Here is an 18,608-nt window from a genome sequence, read left to right on the forward strand (position 1 = left end):
GCCGCGCCTCCTCGCCTCCCCATCGCCTTTCAATGCCGCCCGGCGCCTCCCCTCCGAGCCGAGGCCTAGTAAGTGGCTTGCTTCGCTTCACACAATGCGCGTAAAATGTAATCACAAATCATTTGATCAGTTTGCAGTTCATCATGACATGATGCAGTCACGGCTCGCTCACAGTGGAGGCCTGGGGAATAAATAAAAAAAAAAACTTACCTGGTCTTGACCGGGTCCGCACCGCCTCTGCTCTGGGGTCCCATTGGCGACTAGTGCTGGAAAACTCTCTCAGCCAATCCTGGCGCTGCCAGCAGCGCCAGGATTGGTTTAGGGCACCGTTACTCTTTGCCTGCCGCACGCCCATTAGGAGACCGAGGGGCTCCTAATGGGAATGCGCAAGGCAAAGAAAACACAAGTGTGCATGAGTGGGCCCGGCGAAAAATTCGCCCTCAGTCCCTATTCATGCGCATTTGTGTTGTGCTGCTGCCTGTCCCTAGCTTCAGTGGCTTGTCTGACAATGCCTGGCTGTCACTCAACATGTCGCTGGACCGCCCACCCCCTTCAGACTCGGAGGTGGGCGGTCCGACATCATGTTGTTGACTGGCATCATGATTGCAGTTCAGTTCTCCCTCGCTTCTCTGAATTTAAGCAAACAGAGAGTTTACTGAAGTTTAGAGAACCGAGGGAGCTGCGGGCGTCGGCGGCTTGTGGGGCAATGCCCCAGCACCCCTAATGGACGCACCGCCACGGAGTCCCTACTTTCTCCTACTTAGCCAGTGCGTGGCCCTGCGCAGAGGCGCAACTAGAGCCTCATTTTGGGGGGCAACAAAAAAGTTCGGGGGGTAGCTAATTCTTCCAGCAATAGGCAGAGTGGAGATGCAGGGGCTCTAAGAATAGGTCAAAAAACACAACAAAGCTTCGTTAACAAGTAAATGGTCTTTTAAAGACCTGTGAAATACTCGGGTGTGGCTGCAATAAGACAGATGCCAGACCAGCCAGCCTACGGCAGCTCAAAAACTGTCTGTGTGTGTGCCCGGGAAGCTGTCTCAGCCCGAACTGACACACACAACGGGGGGTGGGCGAAAGAATAGTGTGCCTTTGGCTTGTAATGTCTCTACCATTGCTTCCTGCCTGATTGGCATCACTGGTGGGTCTACTCTTTTGATAACCTCAGGTATTTTTCCCCAAAACTACAAAAATATTTAAATGGAGTGAAGTTTCACAAGTATAAATTAGGAGTTTCCCACATACTTTGAATCGGGGTCTTAGTTGTATTCAATCAAAGCAAGGTTTGCGTTCGTATAAGGAGGGAAGGGGATGTGGTATAATAACTAGAGCGTCCGACTTTGAAGCTGGGGAACCAAGTTCAAGTCTCGTTTGAAGGCTCAACATCCTGTGAATCTGGGCAAATCACTTTGGGGCTTATTTACAAGCCCCTTGCTCCACTTTTGCGTCATTTTTAACATAGAAAAAAAGAACGTATTGGTGGCGCAAGAGGCTTGTAAATAAGCCCCTTAATGTTTCCGTGCCTAAAAAATGAATGTGTCGATCTGAATTGCAACTGGTGCTCATGTAAAGCGCTAGGATTCCTTTGTATCGAGTTTGCACTATAGACAAGCAACACCCCATGATGGTGGGAGAGGGATGGGGCAAGTAGCCATAGGGGCTCAGGAGGGGGCAAGCAACAGCGAGAGGAGGGTGAATGGGGGACAGGAGAAGCAAGAATGCAGAGTGGGGGTAGTGCAATTTGAAACTTATGCAAGTGCTGGGGATGAAGCAGAAGGGAAGGAGAGTGGGAGGGAGCAGGAAAAGTATCCCAGTCGCCCTGGAGCAGCGGATGGACACAATTGAGCTGAATGAACCGGTGCTTGGTCCCTGCTCCACGGCAAGCATTGGAAGTCACTGCACTGGCCACTGAACCTGCCTGCAAAGAGGAGTGATGCTAAAGCAGACAAATAGTAGTCCCCGGGCAGTCTCCACACCTTTTCTGGATACAAGAATGTCTTGCGAGCAACCCTAAAAAAATCGAACAAAATGATGTGAAGAACCGAAAACAGCATACACATAAGATGTATGCCTTCTGAAATGGAATAGCCCCAAATACTAAACTGAGATTAAATACCGTCCAAAAATGGAACCGTCCCTTTTCATGTAAGGAGCACGAAGAAGCAGGGATGCCACTGACTCATACACAACAATCACACATACACACTGCAGACCACAACACTGCACGCATAAAGTGCACAGGGTGCAAAGACCTTATCTGGGAGCAAAGCATAGGGGGGAAACTGGCATTTGAATCACAGAGATTGCCTGGCATGTGTCTTTGGCGTTTCCGATCTCCATGCAGACTGGCAATAGATGTACCCCACGGTACAGCGTTGGGCACCTGCACAGCTGCAGACGTTCCTAGTTTATAACATTGAAAGCCCACCTGTCACGCTCTATTCTAGTTTAACTGCAGTCAGTGTTTTACGTCAACTCCATCATCTGTAAAATACTCGGGCTAGTAGTGGGAAGCATAGTTGGAAATACTGCTGGTCACTAACAGATAATAAACACTCAGACCTAGATTTATTAGATAATCATAGAGTGCAGTGCCGCAGCTGTAAATGCACTGTGTGGGAGGGAGAGCGGCCTGATTACAGAAATATAGCGCTCTCCTTCCCTCTCCCTAGCCCCGGCGCAGAAATGTGATGCCATGCGCCATGGACACACCTCTGCACCATAGTGCAAGAGTGTCTCCGTGAGTCTAGCATAGGTTTTGTACTGAAGAGGTACCCTTAAGTCCTAAATACTATGCTTTGGACTAACTTTAAACTTTTTCCCACTGTGCATGTGTGCTGTACAGTGCAGCACACATGCATTGTCGGAAAAGAAAGGAGAAATGAAAGTGTTTCTCCTTCATAGCGCCTATTTGAAATGGGCGCAGTTGTTTTGCTGTAAAACCCCATCTACTTTTTTAAGTTATTAGGGTTTTATGCATTGCTGTGAAGTGATTTTCCAGCAGAAAACATGTTTTGTGCTGGAAAGTAAATAGGTAAAAAAAGATTTTGTGTGAATTTGCATCACTTTTATGATGCAAACACAGCGTACAATCTTAGTAGGTATAACCCTCAGAGGTTCATTTACCCTCCGCTCACCGGGTGGAACACCACCTGCCGTATTTCCGTATTTAGAGATCCCTGTCAGACAGGCAGGATCTCTCTGCCTTCAGGTGATTTGCCGCTGCTGAGGCTTCCCAAAAGACACTGGTCCATACATGCCAACATTTTAGAAGAGGAGAGTGGCAGCTTTTAGAACAAGCATTTACAATGCAATGGTCTCGGCAGCATTAAAGGTAGAGCTATTGGCATTGCTCATGATTTTTTTTTTTTTTAATCATAAATAAATGGCATTGTCATTTACATTGCCAATAGCTTAATCGTTAAATAAATGGCATTGTCATTTACAATGCCAATAGCTTCATCACGTGCATATGCGAGACCAATTGCATTAGCCCCCACACACAGAGTAAGTAGTGGCCCCTGCCCCTGACCCTGCCTGAGGTGCATCATCAGAGTTGTATGAAAAATAACAGCTGTGAGTCCCTGCCGTTTCCTGCCGAGACCTAAAAAGTGTCTATAAAGAACATTTCCCGTAAGTGACTACAACAGTAGCACTTTCAGCACTGAGGTGAATAGGTAGTTTTTGGTTGACTTTTATTTATTTTCATATGTTGCTATAGGTTACAATCGCGGTAAGGTAAAGAGTTAGAATTATGAGTTGGGTTAGGTTAGATCGGAATAGGGTGAATTTTAGGGCAAGTGATGGACATAGGTATCTGGTCAGTTCGGTTTAGGGTTACAGTGAGGGTTAAGATAAGTTAAGGAGTGATGATTAGCATTAGGAGATAGGCTAGAATTAGGATAAGTGGCAAGTTTAAGGTTAGGCTAAGGGATTCTAGTAATAATAATAATAATAATCTTTATTCGGTTTTTTAGCAGTGCAAAACCATAAAAGTTATCATAGCACACAAAATACACGAAAGAATTTGTTAAAAAATATACAGTTATTGTAAAAAGTATTTTTTGTTTTTGATTAAAAAAACGAACGGACAGATACTGTTCAAATTAGTCCTCTATTTCACAAGTTATTTCTGTGCCTCATGATGCACTTTAGAAAATTCAGTACGTGATAACAAGTGCTTTCGGAGTCCAAAGTCTGAAGTGCTAGCATGGCTGGACGACATTGTCTGTTGCCCCATCTTTTTAATAAAGGGATTAGCCAGATTTTTCGGTGGGTGTGGAAAAACTTGCAGAACAATATTGTGTGCATGGTGGACTGTTGGGAAAGATCATCGCATGGGCACGGTTCCATGTGTGTGTTCCAGTTATTTGTTTCGGGAAATGTCACTAGTCTGTAGAAAAGATTCATTCTGAACCTTGTTAGGAGCATCTTATCATATGCTGTAAGCTCCAAAGTCAAGTATAACTGGATTTTCGGGGACTGCTGTGTCATAATCGCATGAATAACAGATTTTTTTGATGTCAGCAAAGTCAATCTCAGGGATTCCAAGTGGCTCAACGCTATTTGTTTCAGTTCTTTCTTGGATATTTCTTTCAGTTTTTCAGGCGTGTGGTAATACTTTTGTAAACCTAGGTCGGAAAAAAAGTGTTTTACATAGGAAAGCCAGACTATTTTGTGTGCATGGTCCAAATCCATAGTGTCCCGTAAAATATTTTTAGTCAGGCTATTTTTTTCCGACAACCAGACGCGCCTCCAAAGTAAAAGAGGTTGGATCTTTATTAAATCTTCGATGTATGGGATTCCCAGTTCCATGTGTGAGGCGTAGGTGGAGGTGCCTCTTGGAGTTGACAAAAGGAATCTCATGAAGATATTCTCCTCTTTTTGTAGGGAACCAATGGCTGTATGTCCCCAAATCCCTGCACCATATAGTGCAATGGCTTGGCATTTTGCGGCACAAATCTGTAGCAGTTCTACTGGTGGTCTTTTTCCAAGTTTATTGGAGAACTTCATCAGCGCCATAATGGCTCGTTTGAAGAGATGTCTCCTGGCCTCAACCGCCGCTTTCCAGTTTAGACTGTCATCGATCATGATGCCTAAGTATGGGTATTGTGAGGTCTTTTCGATTTTTTGGTTATTCAGAAAGATGGACTTAGTGGCTTTTCGTTGTCCACCAGCTACCATGACGAAAGTTTTTTTGACGTTGATGTGCAAGTCCAAGGCACCCATAAAATCCGCAAATTTAGATAGAGATTTCTGGAGTTCGATGGGGGTACGTGCTAAAATGACTGCGTCATCCGCGTAAAGCAGAGCGGGGATCGGGCGATGTTTCACTCTAGGCAGGTCCCTCCCCCCTCTCAACATGGTCTCTTCTAGGCCGTTGGTGTACAGAGAGAAGAGGAAGGGGGCCAGGACACAGCCTTGCCTTACTCCCCGCTCTACCCTAAACGGTGCCGTCAGTTCTCCTTTTGTCCCATATCTCACTCTCGCCGTGGCTTCACCATATAGCTCCCTCAGAAAGTCCAGGAGGGGAGGGTCTACCCCTATTGGGCTCAGCAGTGACCAGAGCTTCGCGTGCGATACACAGTCAAACGCGGAGGACAAATCCACGTATACCATGTCGATGGACCCTGGTTTAGCATGGACGTATTTTGATGCTAGCAAACTTAGGTTTAGGGCCTGTTCAACTGTTCCAAAGCCCTCCCTGAATCCGAACTGTAAATCCGAGAGAATATTTTTGTCTTCTACCCATTGCTGTAATTTTTCTAGAAGAACTCTGCCGACTACTTTGCCCAGGGAGTCGAGCAGCGACATTGGTCGATAGCACTTCGTGTCTTGTCGGTCCCCCTTCTTGAAGATTGGGACCATGATGGAGGATGACCATGACTCTAACAGGCCAAGTTTCGCTGCTGCCATGCATACTCTTGTGAGTATTGGTACCCAGAGATCAGGAAGGTGTTTAAATAGATCAACTGGGACCCCGTCGGGGCCGGGTGCTTTACCACTCTTGCTCAAAGATAACGCCATTTCAAGATCCTGTAGATCGAAGTCCATTGGTATTGGATATGCTACTGGATAGAGGTTAGGGTGGTGTTCCTCTCTTGTTGATGTTAGTTCAAAGATTTTTGAAAAGTGGTTCACCCAAGTTTCCTTGTCAATGGCCACGTCTATCTTTGGGCTGTTGGAGTCCGTTAACAAGGGTGGCTTAACAATTTTCCAGAATGCCTGGCTATCTTTCAAAAGTGCACTTTTGTGCAGGGCATTCCACAAGGACTGTTTCAATTCCTTTTTCCTTGCTTTTCTGGCATTGTTGTACTCCCGCCGAAGATCTTGGATGTTTGTTTTATCTCTATTTGGATTTCCAAGTGCTTTTCTCAGGTTGGTCTGTGCCTTGGTACAGTGGCGGTTAAACCAACCTGTGGTACTTGGTTTGTTTTGATTAGGTGTTTTGGTTAACAGTTTTTTGACTTGTTCTAATATCGTCGTGAAATTTTCCAAGATTTGGTTTGGCTCTGCGTGAGGATCAAGACAGATCAAAATGTTGCTATAGACGGATTTTACTAACCGATTTGTGAGATTATTGGGATCCACTTTTTCCCATTTTATGGTATATCCGTTATTTTTGCCCAGTTCGAGCCTGTTTTGTGTTAGGGTATTTGCTATGGTTGCCATCAGTGTTCTTGGTTGATTTATTTGAAGGTTTAGGCTTAAAGCAGAATGATCGCTGAGCGTATTTTCCAGAATTTTAAAGTTATTGATTTGTTCTTTAAGGCCTTCTGTGACAATTACGTAGTCAACAGTGGTCTCATGGCCCCTTCCTCTGTAGGTGGGTTCTAGTTTGTTGTTTGGCTGTAGGATGGGGTTTATTATTTGAAGGTCCAGATCTGAAAGTATCTTATTCAAGGCTAGCCCCACTCTTGAATGGGTAAAGTGGACGAGTGGGTTCTCGTGTTCGTCCACCAATCCACAGGTATCATTGTTGGGGCAGGGATGTAGGTTGAAGTCTCCTCCCCAGATTATGTGGGCGTTTTCCATTTTCTCGATGGGGTGCCAGTGTTCAGTTATTTTTTCTTGGATTAAGGAAAGGACGTCCAAGAAGTTATCATCATCTAGGTTGTTATATAAATTAATTATTCTGATAATGAATTTTTTCCCAATTATGAGGGTGAGCATCTGGAAGTTTGATGATAGGTCTACCTTAGTAAGCTTCATATCAGAGATTGTATTTGCTAGGTAGGTTACCAGTCCCCCTTTAGGTCTGCCTGAAATACTTGGAAGGGCGGGGGATGTATATGTCCTATATCCCACAAGATGTAGGGGCGTCGTGGCCCAGGTTTCTTGTAAGCATATGATTTGAACATCCTCCAGGAAACCGGCGGCCGAACCGTCCTCTATTTTATTTCGGAGACCCGCCACATTCCAAAAGGTCACCGGGAGCTGTGGGGGTGCTTTTTCTAAGACTGACTTTTTCGTTTGTAATGGGACTGGATTGAAGTTGGATGTGGCCGGGTTGTGTGTAAAGGCTCCGGGGATTTGGCTATTGGTCAATTGACCATTTCCAGGCAACTAAACCGATTCATAGTCGGTATGCCTGGCCAATTTTGCCCATATGTGGTGTCTCTATAGGTGGGTCTATATGGTTGGTAGGGCGGTCTCTCCCACTGTTCCCAGTTTCTAGGTCTATTTTGTGGACCCATAGTCTGCCACGGGGCTTCTTTTTGTTGGTAGTTCTGATTTACTGACCACCAAGAGTTATCAAGGTCACTGTGTCGCGGAAATAATTTTGGTCCGACAACATCTAGCTCCCATGGCTGTAGAATTGGTTTTCGCCAGATGTTATCAGTCTCGTGTATATAGTTGTTGTTATATCTTTTCGGGTAGAAATATGACAAGGATCTTGTAGCAATCCCCCCGGCGGTGTTATTATATTCCCAGGAGCAGATATACTCAGCTATACTGGGGTCCTCAAAAGTGATCACTATACAGTCTCCCCGGATAGTTTTTTTCCTACGGCCCACCCACGAGGTCCTGCAGACTGATGTTATTCTGCTTTTCCAAGTTGGCGTAACGGGCCGGTTTGTGTTCAGCCAATACTGGACTTTGTTCTTCAATGACCAGTTGGGTTCCGTCCCCTCTCCTGTGAGTTCGGGGACCCCCGTCATGACTACCACATATGGGCATGCCTCAAGTGGCATGTTTAAGGGGGGCCTTTGATCAGCAGTCCCTCTCGGGGCTCCTTTGTTTTTTGATGGATTTGTATTTTTGGTGGCAGGGGTTTTAGGGGCCAGCGTGTTTGTAGTTGGCGTATTTACTACTGGTGTGTTAGGTAGGGAATTCGTTTGTGGGGGAATGGCCAGGGCCTTGGGGGTGGGATTCTGTGAAGTGGAAGCCTTTGCTACTGTAGGGACTTTTACTGTGGGTTGTTGTTTGGGCTGCGGAGGAGGTAAAGTTACGGGTTTCTTAAGTATAGGAAGAGTGGTCGTGGAATTTGAGGCTAGTTTTGGGAGACCCTGTGAGGGTATTAGCTTAGAGGAGCCAGAAACTTTTGTTAATTGGGCCTCAATGTTGCTAAGTCTGGTCTCTAAAGGGCGGATGTAAGAATTTAGGAGGGAAGCTATCTCCTTAATTAATCTTGCTGATTCTCTTTCTTTGCCTATTTGTTGTGGGCTTGGGGAGTCTGAGATGGGGATATCTTGAAGATCCTGTGGTGGCTGATGTATAGTTATTACATTATTACTTGGGGGGGGCGGTATGATGGAGTAATGCTGCTGGATTTGTATCACCAATCAAGTCTATGTGATCGGTCACTTTGGTATTTTCAGTGTGGTCTGGGTTTTTCCTATCCTTCCTTTTCTTTATGGCTCCCTCCCGCCTCCCTCTCGCTTGCCTTACTTCTTCGGGGGTAGGGTCAGGGAAAATTTCTGGAGTTTTTTCTAGGTCGCTTTCAGAAAAAGTTACAGAGAGTTGCGAAGCTGAAAGATCTACATTGTTTGGGAGACTAAGTCTGTTTGCAGCCACCGTTGTTTGTGTTGGCGCTGACTGTGTGTCTGGGGTTCTTGCAGTTGCTAGTAGTCCCATTGAGGATCGGCGTGCGATTGCAAGTTCAGTTGAAACTCTCCCCTCAATCAGACTTATGCTTTGATCAATGAATGAGTTTGCTTTGGCAAGAAAATCGTCTATTGGACAAAGCAGTTTTTCTCCTATCCCGTTTTTTTGGGGGTTTTCTTTGCTTACTTGATCTCGTGTTCATTTTCAGTTGCAAATTTATTGGAAAAACTTTAGTTGGCAATTGTTGACTATAGAAAGCTTCTGAGAAGTAATAGATACCTGTGTTTGAATGTCCAGGATATAGAGTTTAGGGGAGTGGGCCGGACCGGACTCTCACGTTCTCGAACGGCCTCAAACGGCCCGCTCTTTGCCCGGTCTTCGCCCCGGGCTGCGACCCGCGCCCGTCCCGCGTCGCGGTTGAAATGCTGTTGTTAATGTACTTGTCGGCGGTGGGCGTGTCCGTGGGCGTGGCCGCCGGGGGAAGAGGAACCAGCTGAGGAAGGTGGAGGATGCTGGTCCTCGCAGTCCCCCGGCTAGCTGCTGGTAGTTCGCCCAAGCCTCTAACCTCGGGTCTCAAGCCGGGAGCGCTAGGCTAGCTCTGCCGATTGCAGAGCTCGCTCCCACCAGCGAGTCCTCGGCAGGGGAGGCAGCAATCCGCGATGCAAGGGAGTTTGTAAAACGGACCTTCAAAGCGTCCTGAGCACAGCAGGCAACAGCGTTCTGTTTGGCAAGTGAGTGGCACCCGCGGAGCGGGTGTCACAAAAGGTTTTGAAGGCAGTCGGCGGTGGGCGTGTCCGTGGGCGTGGCCGCCGGGGGAAGAGGAACCAGCTGAGGAAGGTGGAGGATGCTGGTCCTCGCAGTCCCCGGCTAGCTGCTGGTAGTTCGCCCAAGCCTCTACCCTCGGGTCTCAAGCCGGGAGCGCTAGGCTAGCTCTGCCGATTGCAGAGCTCGCTCCCACCAGCGAGTCCTCGGCAGGGGAGGCAGCAATCCGCGATGCAAGGGAGTTTGTAAAACGGACCTTCAAAGCGTCCTGAGCACAGCAGGCAACAGCGTTCTGTTTGGCAAGTGAGTGGCACCCGCGAAGCGGGTGTCACGAAAGGTTTTGAAGGCAGTCGGCGGTGGGCGTGTCCGTCGGCGTGGCCGCCGGGGGAAGAGGAACCAGCTGAGGAAGGTGGAGGATGCTGGTCCTCGCAGTCCCCCGGCTAGCTGCTGGTAGTTCGCCCAAGCCTCTACCCTCGGGTCTCAAACCGGGAGCGCTAGGCTAGCTCTGCCGATTGCAGAGCTCGCTCCCACCAGCGAGTCCTCGGCAGGGGAGGCAGCAATCCGCAATGCAAGGGAGTTTGTAAAACGGACCTTCAAAGCGTCCTGAGCACAGCAGGCAACAGCGTTCTGTTTGGCAAGTGAGTGGCACCCGCGAAGCGGGTGTCACAAAAGGTTTTGAAGGCAGTCGGCGGTGGGCGTGTCTGTGGGCGTGGCCGCCGGGGGAAGAGGAACCAGCTGAGGAAGGTGGAGGATGCTGGTCCTCGCAGTCCCCCGGCTAGCTGCTGGTAGTTCGCCCAAGCCTCTACCCTCGGGTCTCAAGCCGGGAGCGCTAGGCTAGCTCTGCCGATTGCAGAGCTCGCTCCCACCAGCGAGTCCTCGGCAGGGGAGGCAGCAATCCGCGATGCAAGGGAGTTTGTAAAACGGACCTTCAAAGCGTCCTGAGCACAGCAGGCAACAGCGTTCTGTTTGGCAAGTGAGTGGCACCCGCGAAGCGGGTGTCACGAAAGGTTTTGAAGGCAGTCGGCAGTGGGCGTGTCCGTGGGCGTGGCCGCCGGGGAAAGAGGAACCAGCTGAGGAAGGTGGAGGATGCTGGTCCTCGCAGTCCCCCGGCTAGCTGCTGGTAGTTCGCCCAAGCCTCTACCCTCGGGTCTCAAGCCGGGAGCGCTAGGCTAGCTCTGCCGATTGCAGAGCTCGCTCCCACCAGCGAGTCCTCGGCAGGGGAGGCAGCAATCCGCGATGCAAGGGAGTTTGTAAAACGGACCTTCAAAGCGTCCTGAGCACAGCAGGCAACAGCGTTCTGTTTGGCAAGTGAGTGGCACCAGCGAAGCGGGTGTCACGAAAGGTTTTAAAGGCAGTCGGCGGTGGGCGTGTCCGTGGGCGTGGCCGCCGGGGGAAGAGGAACCAGCTGAGGAAGGTGGAGGATGCTGGTCCTCGCAGTCCCCCGGCTAGCTGCTAGTAGTTCGCCCAAGCCTCTACCCTCGGGTCTCAAGCCGGGAGCGCTAGGCTAGCTCTGTCGATTGCAGAGCTCGCTCCCACCAGCGAGTCCTCGGCAGGGGAGGCAGCAATCCGCGATGCAAGGGAGTTTGTAAAACAGACCTTCAAAGCATCCTGAGCACAGCAGGCAACAGCGTTCTGTTTGGCAAGTGAGTGGCACCCGCGAAGCGGGTGTCACGAAAGGTTTTGAAGGCAGTCGGCGGTGGGCGTGTCCGTGGGCGTGGCCGCCGGGGGAAGAGGAACCAGCTGAGGAAGGTGGAGGATGCTGGTCCTCGCAGTCCCCCGGCTAGCTGCTGGTAGTTCGCCCAAGCCTCTACCCTCGGGTCTCAAGCCGGGAGCGCTAGGCTAGCTCTGCCGATTGCAGAGCTCGCTCCCACCAGCGAGTCCTCGGCAGGGGAGGCAGCAATCCGCGATGCAAGGGAGTTTGTAAAACGGACTTTCAAAGCGTCCTGAGCACAGCAGGCAACAGCGTTCTGTTTGGCAAGTGAGTGGTTCTAGTAGGTTTATTCAGTTTTTAGTAGGGGGGGAAAGTGCAGGGACCTAATATTTTTTTGGCAGCCCGACGTCGACTGAGCTAACTTGCAGGGTTACCCAATACCAAGGCTCCTGGTTTTAGCTCCTCATTATGCCATGTTCTCCTAGTACCCTACACTTCGTTTCTCTATATCTCACATTTACAGGTTCTTTTTCATCCCAGCTTTTCTTTTTGTCAGAAGTTTTCTACCATTCTACTCTTCTCCTCTTCTCTCTCTTCCTCTGGGTCAAAGTCTGATAATAATAACTGGTCCTCCAAAATAAGTGCTGATTCCACTATGGGCACCCACCAGCACAAATTAAACACTGGTCGAGTTATAGTTGTATTTATAGTAGGGTAGTCATTACAACTGGTAAAAGGGACATGGTGAGGGCTGAATGTAGCATGAGCTTTGATGACCGTGAGGTGTCACAAATCCGAGTGTCACTCGGGTAGAAGTAAATAAAAATATAGGTTGTGGGAATTTGTTGTAAGGGACTCTACCTAAAGTTAATGTGTTGTCATTTGGATGGGTCTTGAATATCGACTCCAAAATATGAATTTTTTCCTCCTGGCTCTGAAGCTTGGTCTTAGCCTTGCAATTGCAGCTGGTACAAGGGAGATTAATATAAGGCTGTTCTTGCTTTAGAGTGCTATAGTGGGCATACAATGATGTACTAGAATGCGGCCTGAGTGATCAACAGTGGCTGAGCTTAGTTTGGGCAATCGATTCATCACCTTTTTGGCTCCCCTAGTGAGACACACTGTGGACAGAAAAAACATTAACAAAAATGAGTAACTTATATAGAGGCGTTGACTCATGCATTATAGCAACTAATACCAGACAGACTGCTGATGAGAAATTCATTCTGCAATATAAAATCAGTTGCACCACCAAAGATACACCTGCTTCACTATCAGACACAATACCAGAGAAAATCTTCACCCCATCTAGCATAAGTCGAGTTGCTGTAGAGGCGTCTTTAAATCAAATAGCAACAGGCAGACATTTATTGATGTATGCCATATACCAACCTGTACAAGGCAAACTCCCAATAATACATGAACTACACTATTTGATCACAGACAAGTCGCAATTGAAAAATCCATAGCCTAACAGCCAGACATGGTTCCAGTAACATGCCCTCTACAGCAGCTGTTACCAAAACACCTCCAATGACAAATCGATTAACACCCTTCAATTCCCAGTTCCACTTAAACAATGTACCAACAGTTTATTGAAGCAGCCAACTCACCTGATGGGCTTCTCGATGATCCTCTCTGCCTTTGATACACTGCCTCAGCTTTATAACATCTGATGCACGCGGACCACTAACCCTCTGTGCTGTCTCCACGCGTGTCCTTAGATCCAGGTGACGCGCCCTGTAGTGTGTGGTGGGATGGATCTCTCTCTCTCTCTCTCTCTCTCTCTCTCTCTCTCTCCCCCTGCGACCTTTTCTCCAGTCTCTTCCCCAATGTGGCTCCTGTCCACGGCTCTCTGATGTCCTTGTCTTAGTATCCCCTCAGTGTGGGCAACGAGGTTGGTGGAGATGTTATGACACCTGCCACAGGTGCGACTTTCTCAGAACAAGGGTTTTCTTGGGTGTCTCCGTGGAGACCGGGTGGAGCATGAAGACAACAAGGATGTCAAGTCACGGGTTCCATGAGCTCTGAATACAAGACGACACCACGGCCTCATTCATTAAACAAAAGGAGGAAACACAAGCATCTGGCCTCGCTTTGTTGATGAGGTGCGAGGAGCAGAGTGAAGTCAACCCTGGACTGAACACGGCTCGCGCCACATCCGAGGCCCAGCTCAGGTTTAGGAGTCCAGTAAATCTTGAGTAAAAATATAAAGGGTTCTCTACTCTGAGAGACTCACTGAAACAATGCATGTTCTCACATTGCATAAGGGACAGGTGAATGATGTGAAACGTTCATGTATGAGACATTTTTGTCTCCGCTGAAATCCCCACGCAGCCCACCACCGCCCTGAGCAGCACTTTCACTTTCAAACTTTCACGAACAAACAGCAATGGCGTCTCTCTCCCAGCAGCCTGCCAACTGTCTTCGATTGCTCTGCCATTACATTTGGGGCTTCCGCTGGGACTGAGAGACGCTCGCACCAGCCAGTGACAGGGAGAGGAATGCCCTGTGCGCCGGGTGCCACACGCAGCGCATCTGTCAGCGGGGCACAGGGGGCGCCTACGGGCTCCAAGCATGCTGCCTTCCGTGAAGCCGGCCAGGAAGAGAGCAGTTATCGGCATGCAACGGAGATGCTGGCACCATGAGCGATCACGCGGTGGAGACGCTGGCACCGTGAGCGATCTGAAACTAAAATGGAGACTGACTCACGCGCGCGACCAAATCCTAGGCGCGCGTGGCCAGCTCTTGTCTCTCCCTCTCCCATTCACAATGCTGCGCGCGTGCACAGCTCTTGTCTCGTTTTGTCGGATTTTGTCGGCTGAAACGATCACTATAGTTCTCTGGCGAGAACGCGCTTCGCGCGTTTCTAGCCGAGATCTAAAAATAATCAAGAGAACGTATTTCCCCCATTGACTATATCAATGCCTTGATGTAGTCTGTCGTCATATATGAGACTTGAACGGATGCTCCTGCAGGAAGGTATATGAGAAATGCAGATACATGTTTTTTCCCTTACCTGTCAGGAACATGGAGAAAGCACTACGGCAGGCAGAGAGCGTGTGACAAAATGCTGTGCACTGGCCTGCAGGGGCAAGTTACTGGCAGTGAATACTACGAGTTTCACTAGACCTGTCCTGGTCTGCAGAAGACCACAGAGGAATCAGGCTTTTGAATAGAGGAATTGGGAGACGCGAGACTAGTCTTGAAATCTGCAGTCTCTTGCCTCAATAAGGCGCGTTGGCATGTATGCTGATCCTTTGCTGAGAGAGTGCCTTGTTTGATACACTATTGTTTTTTTTTTTTAACTCTCAAAGGAAGTCATGATGGTACCAGGTAGGGAAAACGAGTGACAGCCCTAATTGGCCAGGTGAGCAACTCTGTGACTTGGTGGCCCTGTGGTAGAATGGCTGCCAGTTCAAGGAGTTTTTTACCGATGGAACAAGCGGAGGCAGGGTCGGATTGGTAAGGCGGGCACTCAGACAATGGGCCAGTATCAGAGTTGTAGCTGTGGGCTGCTTTTTTGGCCAGCATGGTCGCCAATTTGGGCTGGCTCTGTGCTGGAGAGGCAGAGGTGTCATTCCAAGTCTCTTGCTGGGCCAGCCCATTTATGTAGGCATATTGAGCAGGGGAGGGGGGCCTGAGCAGAAAGGGCCTAGCTTATAGTCAGGTGTTGTTCATCAGTAATCTATGCACAAAATGTCCTGGCAATATTTGCATTTTTTTTTATCTCAGTGAAGTTAAGAAAACATGCCTCTTTTAGATAACCCCCTCTCCGCCTTCTTCTATTCATAATACTTAAAACACAGAAGCAGTGTTTTGCGAAAAAGCACAAATGTGGGAAACTTTTTCCTAGAGTGCCCGGGCCTATTTTCTATCCCAATCTAACTCTGAGCGGAGGCTGAGTAAACCTTCTGCTCGTCCAGAATCTGAATAGAGTTGGGTAATTGCAAGTTTGGTGGGCAGGTGCACTGGCAATGTATGGCAACTCTCTGCCTCTGCACCCCAGGCATTCACCATTGTTGCCGCAATTCAGGAAGGACTTCAAGACCTGGCTCTTAAGCTGTACTCCAGACCCCCCACCCCCCGCCACCACACTCAGCGCCTTGAGATCCTCAAGGGTGAGTAGTCAAGCTTTATAAGATTCAGGATTGAATGAGCGATTGATTTTATACACATTTTCAGATGAAGGTTGCCTCATTTTATGCATATGTTCAGATGAATGTTGACTCATTTTATTCATTTTATGCACATTTTCTAATGAAGGCTGTGTCATTTTATGTACATGTTCAGATGAAGGTTGCCTCACTTTATACACATGTTAAGATGAACATTGCCTCATTTTATGCACATTTTCAGATGAAGGTTGACTCCATTTTTAGACATGTTGAGATGAAGGTTACCTTACTTTATACACATGTTCAGATGAACTTTGCCCCATTTTATATACTTGTACAGATGAAGGTTGCCTGACTTTATTCAAATGGTCAGATGAAGGTTGCCTCACTTTATATACAAGTTCAGATTAAAGTTGACTCACTTTACACACATGTTTAGGTGAAATTTGTGTTGTTTTATATACAAGTTCAGATTAAGGTTGAATCACTGTTAGAAATGGCGATTTCCGGTTGGCTAAAGCTTGCGCCAAAGCCAGGCAGAAACCACCATTCTATGTAAGGGCAAGGAAGTCACCCGCCAAGATAACCCCTGCTCACCCTCTTGGTAGCTTGGCACGAGCAGTAAGGCTAAACTCGGAGGCAATGTGTAAAGCATTTGCGTCAGCGCACAACAGCAACAACATACTAGGCACACCACAAAGGAAACTCCACTCAAGGTTATATATAAAAATAGCCTTTGTATTATACCAAACACATTAGATAATAAACACACACTTTACAATGTGCACTGGCACGGGCAGAATTTACAGGGGATTATATACATGGGACAGGGCCACATGGACCACTGTCAGGAATAAGCACTTTTAGAACTAGCACTTGGTAGAATTAGCACTTTGTAGGAATTATGCTTAGCACATAGCACATATAATAACTGTAGCACCAAATAGCATATGTAGCACACAACCAGTAATCACTGGTAAAGGGTAAGTACACACTACGCAATCCTAAACACCTTAGGCAAATATCAAGCAGGGAACCATGAACTCACTAGCATCACTATACTAGGGCAAACAACCTCCTAAGCATAAAAAATACATTTAGGGGAATAGGCATAGCATTGCATAAATCACATTAGGCAAGTAATTACACATTTGCGCTAAATATCAGAGAACTAACCCCAGGCCAACCTGGCCTCTCAGGGGCTGGAACGCCCTGTGTCCAGCAAAGTCAGGGCAGGCTGCGCAGGCCTCCTGGCTCTCTTCGGGGCACTGAATAAACAATGGGGCCAAACGTGGGAGCCTTGTGGGCTTGAGAGAACTGTGTGCCCTGTAGCCTCGTGGGTCCTGAAAAACTGTGTGCCCGGGAGCCTCGTGGGCTCTGAAGAAAATGCTGCCCACTGTGGGGGAGCGTGGCCCGCTGCCAGCTGGGGCCGCTCTACCTCCCGAAATGTCCCCTTCATTGTGTATGCCTTGTGAGCTCTGATTAATAAACTGCCCCCGTCGTTGGAGTCCCCCTCTGGGGACTCAGAACTTTATGCAGCCAAATTGTGGGAGAGCAACGGGGGAGCGGCCCGCTGCCAATCGGGGTCGCTCTACCCTCGGACTGGGGACTCGGGAGCCATAAAACAACCTGTGCCCCTTGACGTCAGAACGGCCCGCTATCCAGTGGGGCCGCTCAAGGAACCAGCCCGAGCAACACCGAGACCCCTCCTTACCGGTCTCTTGTTCTCTGGGCGTCCTGGGCTGCTGCTCCGGTCCGTAGGCGGGGCTCTTACTGCCTCTTCTGGATAGCAGGTCAGTCCGGGGCTCTCCCTCCTCTCGGGAGCCCCGGGGAGAGAGGCTGACTTCTGATCGGCGTGCAGGAGCGCGGGGTGGACTCCTAGCTGCTTCCTGCTTCCTCCGGTCTCGCAGCCCTGCCCACGTGCTGGCTGAATTCCCCCGTAAACGCTTTTTAATTGCCCTTTTAAAAGAAATGAATTTTAATCAGATACGACCAGCCTTTTTATATCTACAATTGCTACACAGCAACAGTGTCCTTCAAGTTCTTGAATTTTTAAAACTGACTCTTAAACTGCGACTAGGCCTGGATCAATGACTGAATCACTGTATGTAATGATCACAGCTTTTTTTTTATCCTCTGAATCTACAATGTAATTTGATGTATGTACTGTATGTTTTTATTGTACTTTTATGGTTGAAATATTACCGAATAAAGTCTGTTTTTTTTTTTTTTTGACTTCTTTTGTGAGCAGGGCGGCGGTGGTGATTCAGTGAAACTACGGGGTAGGCTCCCGTTTAAAGACGATAATAAACGCGGGGTGGGCACCTGTAAGAGTACAAATCAGCACCAGGTCCCTGGCGGGGTGGGCACCCATCAGGGGCCCAAGACGGCACCAAGGCAGGGGGATCCCTATGCCAGGGACTTCCTCTGAGGGGCGGTCTCAACTACGTGCTGCAATGTAAAAGCAGAAGCGCTCCCTGGAAAGTAAAACATAGCGCTTTCCAGGCGCTGTAAGTAGGAATAAAGTGCTCCAAAGCACTACAGGGCAAAGTCCTTCAGGAGGTGGGGTGGGCAAAGGCTGTGCCCAGGGGCCAGCTCACAGGGCCCTCCAGGCAGGGAGGCAGTCCCAGTGGCGGTCCTCCTGGCACCCAGCAGCAGCAGCAGGCCCCCCTCAAGATAGGATCAGGAAGAACATTTTGTAAGGGGTCACAGCCCCTTTTTATACACAGAAACCCTTTGTCTGTGTCTGTAGGGTGGGGGAAAACCAGAGGCAGCTGGTTTTGGAGCACTCTGTTGTGCTCAGCCCCTCCCACCATTCACTGGCCAGGCTAGGGTCATCAGTCGCACCACAGGGGGCAGAGCCAGCATTGTGTGGGGAAAGCCCAGCCCTATTCTGGTCCCAGGTGCACTCCTCCCACCCACCTGGCTGTCAATCTCTCTATTCACCACCTGGGGCAGACCCATCCTGACACCTGGAGCCAGGCTCACCAGCCAGCTCCAGCCAATCACAAGCCAGACAGTCATTTCAACTT

This window comes from Lissotriton vulgaris, chromosome 10 (assembly GCF_964263255.1).
Source record: "Lissotriton vulgaris chromosome 10, aLisVul1.2, whole genome shotgun sequence".
NCBI classification, from domain to species: domain Eukaryota; kingdom Metazoa; phylum Chordata; class Amphibia; order Caudata; family Salamandridae; genus Lissotriton; species Lissotriton vulgaris.